General features: G+C 39.6%; 1 long non-coding RNA gene across 1 annotated transcript in view; it reads left to right on the top strand.

Annotated features, from left to right (window-relative positions):
- LOC308594125 overlaps window positions 1–14907 on the top strand; it is a 79474-nt gene that overhangs the window by 28618 nt on the left and 35949 nt on the right. The gene's annotated exons all lie outside the window — the stretch shown is intronic.

Consider the following 14907-nt stretch of genomic DNA (forward strand, 5'->3'; position numbering starts at 1 on the left):
TCCAGTTTGCGAACATTTTTTGGAAGCCAAACGTGCTCCATTTTGAGTGTTACACTTCTGATTTGAGTGCCACACTTCCATTTTGGGTGTTACGCTGAGGTCTGTCTGTTTTTGTCATTTATTTTGCATTTTTATTTTTGCGGCTTTTTTGTTTTGTTTTTGTGACTGTGTGGAACCCAGTTCAGCTACTGATTGATTGATTGTGTGACTGCAGTACATTGTTTATTGCTTTCATTTTATGGATTAATGGTCTCATGAGATAGTAAAATTCATGTTAAATTGCTGTTTTAGGGGTTGTTTTTAAAAGTCTGGAATGGGTTAATCCATTTTGCATTACTTTCTATGGGAAAGCACGTCTTGGTTTTGGAACACTTTGGTTTTGGAACGGACTTCTGAAATGGATTAAGTTTGAGAACCAAGGTACCACTGTAATATAGTGCCTCCAATTCCCATTCCCTGGAGTTGTTCCAGGAGGATACCTTGGTTGATGGTATCAAATGCTGTTGAGAGATCAAGAAGCAGCAGCAAGGTGACACTCTCTGCAGAGGTCATCCATCGAGACGACCAAGAGCAACTTGGTTCTGTGGCCTAGATAATCTGTGTCCTCCAAAAATGTGCAGCTACTCCACCACAGCCTCTATCACCTTCTCCCAAAAGGGGGTATTTGCAACTGGTCAATAGTTTTTCAATCCAAAGGCCCAAACAAGGTGTAAGAGTCAGACACAAACCTGTAGATCTCAACCAAAACTAAAAACAAGCAACTCCTGCTCCACATTAATTCAGAAGTTGTACAGTCATATATGACCTATACCATATGCCTTCCTAATGGTTTGAACTGACTGAAGTGAAAGGATACGAGTCTTTTCCTGGAAGTTCCTAAATGTGATGATGTGCGTTACATATTGCACTCCTGTTGTGATTCTGACATGGCCAGGTTTTCCATAAATTCCTTATCTCCATCTTTTTGTTTTATTTTATTTAGTACAAGTTCTAACACCGAACCAAATTTCTCCTGATATGTGGTCTGGCCCCAGTCTCATTTCCTTTGCCTCAGGGGTAGGAAATCTGTGGCCTTTATTGGCTACAACTCCCATCATTTCTGACAATTGGCCATGTTTATTGGGGCTGATGGGAACTGGAGCCACCCTCTCTGCTTTATCTTCTCATTTTTTATTTTATGTAAATAGAGTAACAAAACAGATTCCTTGTTCGGAATGACCATAAATATCTCTAGAGCAGTGTATCTGCAATCTTATTATTAAATATTACAAACCACTTCCAATACATAGCCAGGATAGGATCTCAGCAATTATTTACTGACCATAAATTCCCACAAGAAATAAATACAAGAGAATTTAACAAAAACAGAAATTGCCCCCCCCACACACACACACATTTAACTAGGACTTTGCCCAAAGAATCAAATAAAAACTCATTTATTTTAGCATAATCCTTATTATAATATTTCAGTACAAATGCAGAAACAATCCTGCTGATATTATCTGTCACTGAGTATTTCCCCTGCTAAAAAATTCTAAAGAGAGCCAATACCTGATGCAAAGAAATTAATATAGAACACTTAGAGCACAAGTCTATTCATATCTACTCAGAAGTAAATTCATTTAAGTTCAGTGGGTCTTACTCCCAGATAAATGGGCACAGGATTTCAGGCTTAGACATTTTCTGTGATGGTAAGTTTCCAGACCTCTCAAAAGTTTGTTGATATCAGCGTATTAAAGTTCCTTAAATCAAAATTAATATTCCTGATGCTGGAGCACAGTGATTCCATTAAACTGTACCAAACAGTTCCATGCATCAACTACTTTAAATGTAATCAGCTTATTAGCATACCTTTTTAAAAACAATAAATAGGACCCCACAATGATCTTTAGACTTTCAGTGTTATTTTGACAATTAGAAAGGCATACTGGAATTGTTGCAAGAAGTTTAAATAATAATAGCAACTGTTTCGTATTCAGCATTGCCAAGAGTCAGTGTAAGGGATGTCTCCTGTACTAAGACATGCAACATATTTAAAAATACATCAGCTACATAAAATAAAGCAGATGTTCTTTATTTTAGCACATACTATTCTCACCATACTCCAGAGAACAGCTCTGTAATGGCCGTAGTCTTTGGCAGAGAATAGTTAAATACAAATATCTACATAGATTTTATTTGGTCCCTTTATTTCACGATGAATTCTGGCTACTTACTATTGATATACAACCAATTCAACATTCTGTTCTACTCACCAGTAGACTGAAGAGAAGCTGTAGCCAGATAGCTCTACATAAGATGCTGCCTTTACCCCATCTTGCAGCTAGTAGCACCATTTCCAGTATAGAAATTCAATGGGCTGCAGGGCTTTTCTGGCTACTGACTTGCTGGGTCTGGCGATAGTCCCCAGAGGAGTCAGGGTGAAAGGAAACACTGCAAGGCAACAGCAGCGAGTATATGGTGCAAAAAGTGAATGCAACTTTCTTCCTTTTCTTCCCTTTCACTTAAAGCTTTTGCTGTCTAAGAAGGGCCGGGTTGTTAATTCAGCTCTCTTGCTAAATGTCATGGGGCTTGTCCTGAAAGAGACTTGTGGAACGTGCTCTATTTCATTTCAGACTTTCCTTGCCCTGGTGAAATGCTGGGGGAGAGGGAGAAGTTGGATGGATTGGGCTCCTGGGCTTGCCCTTCCCTTCCCAATTGCCTAGGACTAAATTGTTTTTGGTTTCACAGAGATAATTCTTGGTTTCATAGAATCTTAAACTGGAGGCTGAAGCAATGAGTTTTCAGCCAAGACCAGTGCAAAGATTCTGGGTTCCCCATTCAAGGAGCATGCTCCCCAGTCAGCCATGCCTCTTTGTCTCATCTACCGTATCTTTCTTGATTGCCGGGATCCCAATTAAATTAATATAAAACAATTCTTTTCTATTTATAGAAGAAGCTCTAGCCTTCCTTTTCATCACCAAGGGTTTTCAGTTGTCCTTTGTTCAAAGAACATTGATTAATTTAAATATCATCCTTATAAACCTTGTAAATGATGGTGGGTGTTCCTTGTTCCAGAAAAGAGGAGCTTCAGAGCACTAACTAAATCAACCTTGGTGATCTTTCCAGATACTTTGGGTAACAACTCCTATCATACCTGGCCATTGTAAAGGGACTTTGCATTTGGCAGTTATATTATCAAAGCACGAAATATTCACAATTCCATTTGTTATAAATGTAAGAGGAGAATGAAATTTTATTCATTCATATAAATGCACATATATCCCACTTTTCAATTGAATGAGCTTGAATTTGTGGTCGCCATGCAAATAGTCATGAATCCTTTTATAGAGAGTGTGAAGGTTTTATAATACACTAGGGGAAACTATTTTCCAGGAAGAATAACTATGGTTAAAATGGTATTCATACCAATATTGGTTTTTTAAAAAATCAAGAATTGGACTCTTTCAGTTAGGATAACAAACCAGCAAATCAAAAAGGGGCAATATCTTATATAAAAGTATATCTAAAATAAGGGGGGGAAACAAGCAAAGGATTTTTATGCTGAAGAAATAGGGGTGGGTTGTTGGTTCTAAATGTGAACATCTTCTATGAGCCGTGAATGCTACTTTAGTACACTGGACATGGACTCCAGATTCCTCAGTATTGCAATTTTAGGAGAACCCCTAAAATCTCCATTGCATAAAACACTGTGAGGGGATAGAACCAATTTACCAAAATTAACAAAAACTGTTTAATTTCACATTGATTAAAGGTATGGCACTGTAATAAGTGGTTATTAAGCATGCACATATCTCCTTTATAACCTGTTTTGGATTATCTAGATTCAGATAATTGCTTTAAGAACTAGAGAAGGAACAAACACTTAATAAAAAAAATGACTGACTGCTCTGAAATTAAAAGGTACTGTACGTACACACACTTGGCAAAACAATCATGGTTCAAATAGTTTTAGACAAGAGCATTAACATTAGAATACTAGAGAATAAACCACCTGTAAACCACGAGCCCCATTAAAGTCTGGTCCTTCTCAGATCTCAGAGGGGACAGAATATAGTCTGCCTCAACCTGTTTCCAGGCAGATTTTTGATGTCACATCCTTAAAAATCTGCCTGGAAAAAAACATTTAAAAGTACTTATTTGGTGGCCAAAATCTTATATGCATCTTTCATCCCTCCCCCATTTTTTCTTTAAAACTTTTGGAATAGAGTGAGCAGCTTACATACAGGGCTTCTTAGCCCCACATGCCTTGCGTGAACATAGAACAAGTCCCACTAGGGGTGATGGCACTAGTTGTTTCTTCACTCCCGTGGGATTTGCACAGAAAAATCTTACTTAATTACTTGCACAGATAATTTGCTTATATTAAAAAACACATGGAAATCTTCTTTTTTCTCCAGAAGTTAAATGGCACAGTAAAATACTCTCTTTGTGGCTTACATATCTTGCCTTTTTAAAAAAAAAAAAAAGATCAAAATTGTACAAGGAAGCTAAAGAGGGACAAAAGTTAGTTTAACATCAATATAAAGTATAAGTTATGCAATTTTTTACATTTTGAGGAAAGAATTATAACTGCAGTGGTACCTTGGGCTAAGTACTTAATTCGTTCCAGAGGTCCTTTCTTAACCTGAAACTGTTCTTAACCTGAAGCACCACTTTAGTTAATGGGGCCTCCCGCTGCCACTGTGCCACTGGAGCACGATTTCTGTTCTCATCCTGAAGCAAAGTTATTAACTCGAGGTACTATTTCTGGGTTAGCGGAGTCTGTAACCTGAAGCATATGTAACCTGAAGCGTATGTAACCCAAGGTACCACTGTAAAAGAAACTTTCAAATTACAAGGTTTATCATATGTCCAGTAGGACTATGACCTTTAACTTAATTGCAAATTTTGGTGATGGAAAAATATGTGATATCGTATGAGACAGTAAAGAATAGAATGAATGCATATCATCCAGATGTTCCAATATTTTCAGCTAAGGCATATTATAAATCAACCTATACTTAAATATAGGCATTTACAAACAAAACCTGAATTTCAGCTGTTAATTACATGGCCTAACTTAATGAATCTTATAAGCAAATGGTGCTTTACTCAACTAAGCTTTACTCAACTAGCACTGATAAATGCAAGAGATGTGATTCACCTAAGGCAGATTCCATGCAAATTTTCCAAGCCATTTGGAAAAATATGTAGAATACACTTGATAGGCCAAGAAGCTCAGTTACCACCACATATTTTTCATTTAAAACACACCCATTTGCTTATTTTGCAAGAGTTATGTGCAAAAGAAAGGTATATATCTCTGAAAATTACTTGGTTAACTTGCCATTCACAATTAAGGAGATCTGGTCCAACCCCCTGCAATGCAGGAATCTTTTGCACAACATGGAGTTCGAACCCACAACCCTGAGATTAAGAGTCTCATGCTCTACTGATGGTGCAAGCGTCCTGAGCGGTACTGTATGTGGTTTTCAAAGATCAAAAGCAGAACTGTCTATAATCTTGGAAAAGTATTGGAGGACAAGTGAGGTCCCTGCAGGCTGGAGATGGGCAAATGATGTCCTCATCTTCAAAAGGGGAGTGAAAGAAGACCCAGGTAAATACCGACTGGTAAGCTTAACATTGATACCAGGAAAGATCCTAGAACTAATGGTTCCTCAACATCCTGGAAAAAAGGGACAGGTGAGGTGCTGCAGGGTTCTGTCCGGGGCTCGTGGTGGTTCAACATATTTATAAATGGCTTGAATGAAGGTATTGAGGGGGTGCTCATCAAATTTGCAGATGACACCAAACAGGGAAGGGTAGTGAATGCCACAGAAGACAGAATTGGGATTCAATATGACCTTAACAGATTGGAGAACTGGGCTAAAACTAACTAAATGAAATTTAATAGGGACAAATGTAAGGTTCTACACTTAGGTAGGAATAACCATCTGCACAAATATAAGATGAGAGACACCTGGTTTGCCAGTAGTACATGTGAAAAGGATCTGAGGGTCTTAATAGACCACAAGTATAATATGAGTCAACAGTGTGATACAGCAGCAGAAAATGCTAATGCTATCCTAGGCTGCATCAACAGAAGAATAGTGTCCAGATCAAGGAAAGTAAAAGAACTCCCTATTCTGCCTCAGACCACACCTGGAGCACTGCTTCCAGTTCTAGGCACAACAATTGAGGAAGGATATTGACAAGCTGGAATATGTGCAGAGAAGGGCAATCAAGATGATCAAGGAAACCAAGCCTCAAGAAGAACCCTTGAGAGAGTTGGGTATGTTTAGCCTTGAAAAAGGGAGAGTGAGAAGAGAGATGATGGCCATCTTCAAATATCTTAACAGCTGTCAGGTGGAAGATAGAGCAAGCTTGTTTTCTCCTGCTCCAGAGGGTAGGACCTGAATCAATGGCTTCAAGTTACAAGAAAGGAGATTCTGACTAAGCATCAGAAATAACTTTTTGACTGTAAAAGGTGTCACACAGTGGAATGAACTCCCTCGGGAGGTTGTGGACTTTCCTTTATTGGAAGTTTTAAAGCAGAAGTTGGATGACCACCTGTCATGGTTGCTTTAGTTGGGATTCCTGCATTGCAGGGGGTTGGACTAGATAACCCTTGTGTCTCTTTCAACTATGATTCTAAGTTCCTGTACAGTCTTCAAAGCAGCCCTACATACAGCACACTGCAGTAATCCAGCCTGGAGGAGTATCTTGCTCATCCAAGGCATCTTGAACAGACATTCTTTATTTGTATTACAACCAGCTAGATAAGCTGGTTCGTTTGATTTATTGTTTGAAGAAGAGGAGAAAGAGGTTGAGCTTCTCTCCCAATATTAATTTATTCACTGGAAATACTGTGCTTATGACTTACATAGAACTAAGAGCCATGTATGTCATCTGTATCTGAAGACTTGAAAAAAGGTGTGGTTCTGTGTATATTATTTTACTAACTTCTTTGACATGTTCTTTGCAATTGATCCATATCCTACCTAAGCTCAAACTTGCCTGTGCAGGTTGGTTTCAGCACAGTTTTCATATTTATTCATTTAGATGCTTTCTGAAATCATTATGATACGTACATAGTTTGTGCCATGAATTCCTAATTGCTTGATGATTCTTGCTTCCTATCATTTATATGAGACTAGCAACAACAGCAACATTCCTGCCATTATGACAAGAAATATGGAAGGTATTTGCCTGAAGTTCCCTGCCCCAGATTCTCTCTAGTGAGAACTCATCACCTACTGTCAGATGTGTTTTTCAACCTCTACTTCAGTGCTCCTGGGCACAGTGCTTAATTTCCCATTCCCAGTGCTTAAGACTGGAGAGAATAGCACTTCCCTCTTGCAACAGGAAGAATGTATGGGGTACACTAGTGAAAGAGATCAAATTTGCTCCTTGCTTCCTAGGGATCCCAGATATTATCATATGTTCCTGTCTGCATAGCCCTATTCTTGGTTCCGCATAGCCATATTATGGGCTATGATTCTTCATCATAGGATACTAGAATTGTGATACTTCTAGAGAATGGTGGAATACTGGGGATTGGTGTTATACATATAGATAATACATCTCTTGTGGACAGTCTTTATCATCATTAAAAGAATAGTTGATGGCTCTTATTGTCATATTTCATTTCTTTTTGTTCAGTAAATCTTCATAGTCCATACACAGTACACTGACATTCCACTCATAAGCATATCCATTTCTAAGCAAGTACCATTGAAGTGTGTGTGTGTTTTGGACTGAATATGAAACCACAATATTGATTTTAGGATTCTGAGCAAACTAACATTTTGCGGGGACATGTTCCAGAAGACTTCACATCAGGAAATGATTGATTTGGAGCCTTCTTCCTGGAGAGCCTTAGATAACTGAGACTGGGTGTCACTAGAAATCTGTTTTCTGTGACCTTCTGTTTTGTGTCTACAAAATAAATGCAAGAAGACATGCATAATTTTACCCATGATAAGCAGTCATTTCATAGTAATGAATACGTAGGGGCTTGGAGCCTAACAACTGCAGGCACAATTCTACTTATGCAATGGTTCTTTTCCACATCTCTTGTGCAGCTCTGTCTGAAAAGATAGAATGGCATGCAATGCAGTACAGGGGGTCAGCTTATGGGAAGGGGGGGCGGGATCAGCAACAATAGAAGACCTTTGCATAGCATCTACAGGGCTACAGGTTCCCCCAACCCTGGTCTGTAAAGTGGTGGGATGCATACAACTCAATCAATAATTTATTAAGAATAAAGCAAATTTAGTACCACTAACTCTAGTAGGTCTAAATGTCTGACCAAGTTCAACACTAAATTCAACACTGGAACTTTTTTATTGCTTTCTCTATGAGTTAGAAGATGCAGTCTCTAGAGCATGTGTGGCTAACCTTTGCCCTCCATGTTTTGCTGGACTTCAGCTCCCATAATCCTTAACCACTTGGCATTTCTGGCTGGAGCAGTTGACATTGGAGTCCAACAACATCTGGAAGGCCACAGGTTAATCACCTCTGCTCAAGAGCCTTTGGAGCAAATGCTGGGTGAAATTAAAGCACTGAGCATCACTATTAAGGGCATTTGCTAAATATAATATTTATATTCACTTTTCTGTGTGATTGAGCCTGCAATGAGCCTGCAATCCTATACACATTTACCTGAGGGACTTTTTTCTAAGTGAATATGCATAGGTTTACTCTGTGCTTTAGATAAAAAAAGAGCACATGAGCCTATTCAGGGAAGAAAGAAAGTTAGCTATAAAACTGGTACCCAACATTAGGTCATTCATGTAAAAAAAACCTACTTCTGTAATAGGAGTAATCCAGTACTTTTAAAAGTAATACAATACCTTTAGAATTTCCCCCCTCTGATAACAGCAGTAGCAACAGCAATACATTAACTTGCATTTTGCATCAGTGCATTGCCTTAATATTGTGTTTTACAATTCTTTTAAGGCATAGTTCTAGGATGATAAAACAGGCACAGCATTACTGCAGTTTCATGATCTGGGTTCATGTCTTATGTGATCCAGAACCATTCTACTACAACATAATACAGTACCTTTTGGAAAGGGAGCTCATTTACATGAACTCCATGTAAATTAACATTAACCCAGAAGGATTATAGAACCGCCCTTTTTCTTAAACACCAGTCTCACCCTGGCCTGTCTCCATGGATTTTGAAACTGAGGAAAGTTTCAAAATGTACCTAAAAGGAGCAAAGAAAACTAAAGCCAAAGAATAACAACAGCAACCAATAACTGTCAGCTAACCTTCCAAACGTAACATTACATGAACATTGAGATTTATGTATTTTTAGAATAAGAGGATGGGGACAAGACAATACAGAACCATGACAGTTAATAATAATAATTTTAAAAAATAAAATAGGCTTTAGGTTAAGCAAAGAGCAGAAGAGCAGGTTAGGCCTGCCCAGAGAGTTGCTGCTTCTTTTCCTAATCTGGATTTGTTTCATCTACTGGGTGTGTTTGGATAACTCAGCCCTTAAGGAGATGGGTGTGCCTCATTCCATCCAGTAGAAACATTTCTAAAGGAGCAGTATAAGCAAGAAGGGGTGCTTTTTAGACTGCCTTGCTTTGAAGGACCATGACTTTCAGGTTGGTAGTGTCAAAGCTTGAGAAGGCCTACCTCATGACTCAGAAAATGATGTCTAAGAAAAGAAGGTAGTAATATTTTGGCGTGGCTGCAAAGGAAAAGAAAGACTTGCATGGTATCCAACACACCCTGTGTTCCTTGGAATCAAAGGGCAGCTGGCTCAGTTCTGCATGAAGATTGCATTTAGGTTGTTAGAACTTCATATGCTGCGTGAATTTGATTGTGGAACCTGTAAAATTTGATTCAGGGCATTAGAACTTCATCATTGGTAGCCATTTTAGATCATTGAATCATAACCATCCAAGACTTCAAATAGGGAAGTAGTGACACACCTGGAGCACCATTATATGAAAAATTGCTGCTGAACAGCCAACTCTCCTTGTAACATGCCTGAAGGCTCTACTCTGCCTGTTTTCATACTGTATTCTTTTTGTGTGTGCAGCATCCTGTCCTTCCATGATTTACAGAGGGTGAGTGTCCTTTGAGTTAAATAAATACCAGAAGAACATGTGCCCCACAATTCAACACTTTCTATAGCAACTACAGCCCTGAATGAACATAAGAAGCTGTGTTATGCTCAATCAGGCCATTGGTCTATGTAGTCAGTATTGTGTTAGAAGAGTGGCCTTCAGTCTAGACCCAAGACTTCTGACTCCCAAACTGCAACATGAGACCCACTTTCACATTTTCTTTATACATAATAGTGCTAATAATACATATTATTAATACTAAAATGGCAAATCACAAAGCAATATACCTTAGCAATACTACTAAATGAAAAACAGTTCTGCAATGTGGCAACGGAAAGGAGCGAGCATGTAGTTGGCAAGAAATATGTATCTTATTTTAAAATGGCTCAGGCTTGGACTTCCAGGGTGGCGCCATCGGCAATGGCGGACTCCCTCTGAACCGGAGGGACCAGCTCCGCGCGAAACGGGTCTTTTCCGCTGCGGCGAAGCGGGGACCCTTTCAGAAATCACAGGCGGATGAAGCCTGTGACCATGGGACTCGGCAGGCACCTTTAGCGCCCCCCCAACCCGCAAAGGAACCCACTAACGGGCTCCAAAGCGAAGAGGGGGAAGTGGCGCGGTGCTGTGAGTCAACTGCTATTTCCGTGGAGTGAAGCCGCACAGAGAGCGCTGCCTTTTTCCTGGGAAAATTTGGCATCTAAAGTAATCACCTGTGAGTACTCAAACATTGAACAATTGGACTTCAAATAAGAACTGGCGATTAGAAAGGAATTGGACTTAAAAATTTACCTTAATTTGGTACTGAAACGGGAAGGTCTAAACAGGAAGTCAGCCTTCCGTTTCCTTGTAGTCAGAAGAAAGCAAAGACAACGTAAACTAGAGCTTAGAAAATTACTTTTAAAGGATTGGTTTTCACCATTTAAAATCGTTGAACCCCCCTTCGGTAGCAGGAGAAGAAGGGGGATCTTTTATGGACTGTTTAAACCTGCAGAAGTGAGTTTAAAGTAAAGTAACTTTCCACTGTCCTGACCCTGGAGCGGGGTGTCAGAAATTGACGTTTTGAAGCTCATTGACCAGAGACAAATGTTTTTGACAGATAGTTAAAATAAGAGTAACATTGTGATTCCACTGTTTCCTTTCACATTTTAAAGGAACAAATATTGACAAAATATCTTTAAAAAAGAAACTTTGTTGCTATTGTCCTTAAAAGAAAGAACAACCAGAAGTTTCCCCCTAGAGGGGGACTGTGAAACTGTAACCAATTCTAGGGAGCTTTCAGCTGCCACAGATTACAACCGTGGGAAAGGACTTGTGACCTTGCAGGACAATGTTTTCAGAAGCACTGTTGGGTGCTTTCTGTAAAATAAATGCCCTATTGGATCAGTTAAGTCAGAAGACGGATTTGATGACTAATGCGGCCAGAACATTTGAACAGGTAGTGGGAAATTATATGGAGCCCACCCAGGAACTTAAACAGGAGTGTGTCCTGACAGAGCAGATGATAGAAGAGGATGTTGCAGAATCTTGGGCGCCAGAGATGGAGGGACTTTTGGCCCAGCAGGAAAATGAGCCTTTGGATTTGACAAATGAACTTGGAAAAAAACAGATTTGGAAAGACAAAGTTTGGATTGATTTGGAAATGGGGGGTGGACTGACCCCCCCCCCCATGCAGGGATGTTTGGACTTTCCGAGTCTGGCAATGGGCCGTCAGAGGTTTGGAGCTGTTGGGACTTCCAATTTTGGAGGGAATCTGAAACATGTCTTAAAATACCACATGGAGTCTAGTCTGGACTATGGGAAAGGGACTGATTTGTTGAAAAGGGTCAAAAACACTACCAAGCTGGAGTTCCCACGAGTGAAAGGAAAATATGAAGAAGAGCGGCGGAAGGGACATGGAAAAGATTTGAAGGCCTCGGATATAAGATCACCAGGTTAATGTGCCAGACTAATGGGATAAAAAGGACTGACAATCCCGGGACCGGGGGGAGGGGACGCTGGAAGAAGATTGGATTGTTTTTATTCTCTTTTTTATTAGAAATGTTTTATGAACATTGGAAAAATGTTGAAATGAATTTACTTGGCTCTTGTAAAAATGTTTAAAGAATTAGGTAAAAAGGTAATGGTTATGAGAAGCTGGTAAAAATAAGATTTAAGTCTTAAGTTTTAAGGTTTTTTATAAGATAAGATGAAAATAGAGTAAGGTAATGTAATGACAGAATATTATGAATTACGGAAAGGATTTGCTGTGACAGTTATTAATCAAGATACAAGAGATGGGAGGAGGAGGAGGTCATGGAAATAAGGTAATGAAAGTGGAGAATTTGAAAATGATGGTTTTAATTTTTTTCTGTTTTTGTCTTTTTTCTTTGTAATTTCAAAAAAAATAGTCTTTTTTCAATAAATATCATTTTTTTAAAAATGGCTCAGGCTTTTCTCCTGCCACATTGCAGCACTTGTGGACATGGATAAAATGAGTGCATCTTAGTCCAGTCCCATATGCAATGCTCCTCTGGTCTGGTCAGCTGGAATCCAATGTGGCTGTGGAAGCTCTGCTGTGACCCAAATAGTGTTGCCTTGCAACCCACATGGTAGGGCCTCGTGGCCACTGCTTAAAGCCTATAGTCTGCACTGAATGGCAATGGCATTCCAGGATTTCAGGCAGGGGCCATTCCCAGACTTTACTTTGAGATGGCACAGATTAAATCCGAGACATTTTACATGAAAGGCAGATAGATGCATTGCAACTGCCCCAAAAAGCAATGTGAAATGGCAGCCTTCTCTATCATGGCACTCTGGTTACAGAACTCCTTCCCATTTGTCCCCTTCATCATCCTTTTATTGCCAAGCAAAGGCATACTTGTCCCTTCCGGGAAGGGTGAGCTAAATTCTGTTTGGATCACAGCAGGATTGTTTTGTTTATTTGTTTGTTTTTGAACTACTGAGATGGTAGTGTTTATGGTTTAAATACATGTGTTATATGATGCCGTGCTGTTGCATACCACCTTGGAATCCCTTGGGTGGTCTAAAAATGATGAAGGGTGGTCTAAAAATACAATATGATGTCCTGTATATGTTAATCCTTGCACTCTGGTACATCTAAAAAACCCAGCTCACCATTTCTTTGCCTTAGGTCTTCAGGCGTCATTGGATTACAACCAGCATAAGGCCACCCTAGGTAAACCCCAAAGAACAACAATGCTGGCAACTCAAACAGACAACATTTTAACAAGGCATCTCTAAAGGGGGGATTTATCAGGGATACATAACCAGAAAAGGGGCTGCTGCTTCAACCTTTAAGAGAAAAAATGTGTGTGTGTGTGTGTGAAAACAAAGTGTTTCAATCAGTACAAAACAAATCACAAAACATAAAGTAGGGTGAAGGATTGTTACAAATGAACTATACTATTACCTCATCAACTGGAAAATGAGCAAGCAAACAAATAAAATATAGCTTGTTGACAATTTCAAATTAATAAGCATCTTACTTACAGCTTCCAGATTACCCTTTACTTCCTCCCAAACCAACAGTTATTACCATAACCACAAACAAGCATATGTTGCAGAGGGGAGGGACAACCAACTCCTGTATGTTCAATAAAGCAAAGCCATGCAGCAGTGAACTTATCCTGTGTTCACTGTGTGCTTTGTACCCTGGCAATTATCACCTTTTGTGTGAGTTTCTCTACCAGGGCAATGTGCCACAACTTTTTATATCAATATTCAAGGTCATTAATTTGTAAATCTTCCCAATGCTTGGCAATTGTGATTCTCACTGGCAATGAAAAGCGAATTATCAGTTCCCTGTGGTCCTGCTCCAATCTTATACCTTATTATCTGGGAACAACCCTCACTTAACTCAATCGGGCTTGCTTCTGAGTGGACACAAATGATAGCACAGTGTGTCTAGTGAATAGGAACTCTGGAGATGTAAACTGAAAGTTCTAAGGCAGCTGTTACACTCAAAACTTCCATCAGCTCCAGCAATGGTAAGGCATGATGGGTATTGTAGTCCAGGAACATCTGGAGGGTCACAGGCTCCCAATCCCCATCCTAAGGATTTATGTATCAGAAGTTAATCTCAGCAAGAACTCCCAGATCTCAGCTGTGAAACTTACCGTATTTTTCGCTCTATAAGACGCACCAGACTACAAGATGCACTTAGTTTTTGGAGGAGGAAAACAAGAAAAAAAATATTCTGAATCCCAGAAGCCAGAACAGCAAGAGGGATCGCTGCACAGCGAAAGCAGTGATCCCTCTTGCTGTTCTGGCTTCTGGGATAGCTGCGCAGCCTGCATTCGCTCCATAAGATGCACACACATTTCCCCTTACTTTTTAGGAGGGAAAAAGTGAGTCTTATAGAGCAAAAAATACGGTACTTTTAATTCCAGGGTTCAGAGAAATGAAGTTAAGGATACAGAATATAGTTGTTCCAAATTCTGAAACACTTTCTCCCCTTTCTGAGTAGCATCCATTTCCCAGTCATCTGTGGTTAGTTCTTCCTGGTCAAAGGATATAGCTTCTCAGCAGACTTGAGTTCTTCCACACCTCTGTGTAACTTATTGCTATGTAGCATTCACTTTTGGAGTCACTTCCAATGCTTAAGCAACAGAAAAGTGCTTAGGGCTTGCTTGCAATTCCTGAATAATGTGTAATGTGTGGAGTGTCAATTCATGCCTCATGAGATGAGCAGGTTCTACATGCACCCCGAACACATTTCAACACAGGGGAGATGTTTGATTCACCATGGCACATGCTGTGCAGGAAGTATGAAAATAAGATAGGCATGTCACTAGGGATGGATGAATATGTCAATTTCGGTTTCTCTAAGTTTCTC

This window comes from Podarcis bocagei, assembly GCF_964188305.1.
Source record: "Podarcis bocagei genome assembly, chromosome: 8".
Taxonomy (NCBI): Eukaryota; Metazoa; Chordata; class Lepidosauria; order Squamata; family Lacertidae; genus Podarcis; species Podarcis bocagei.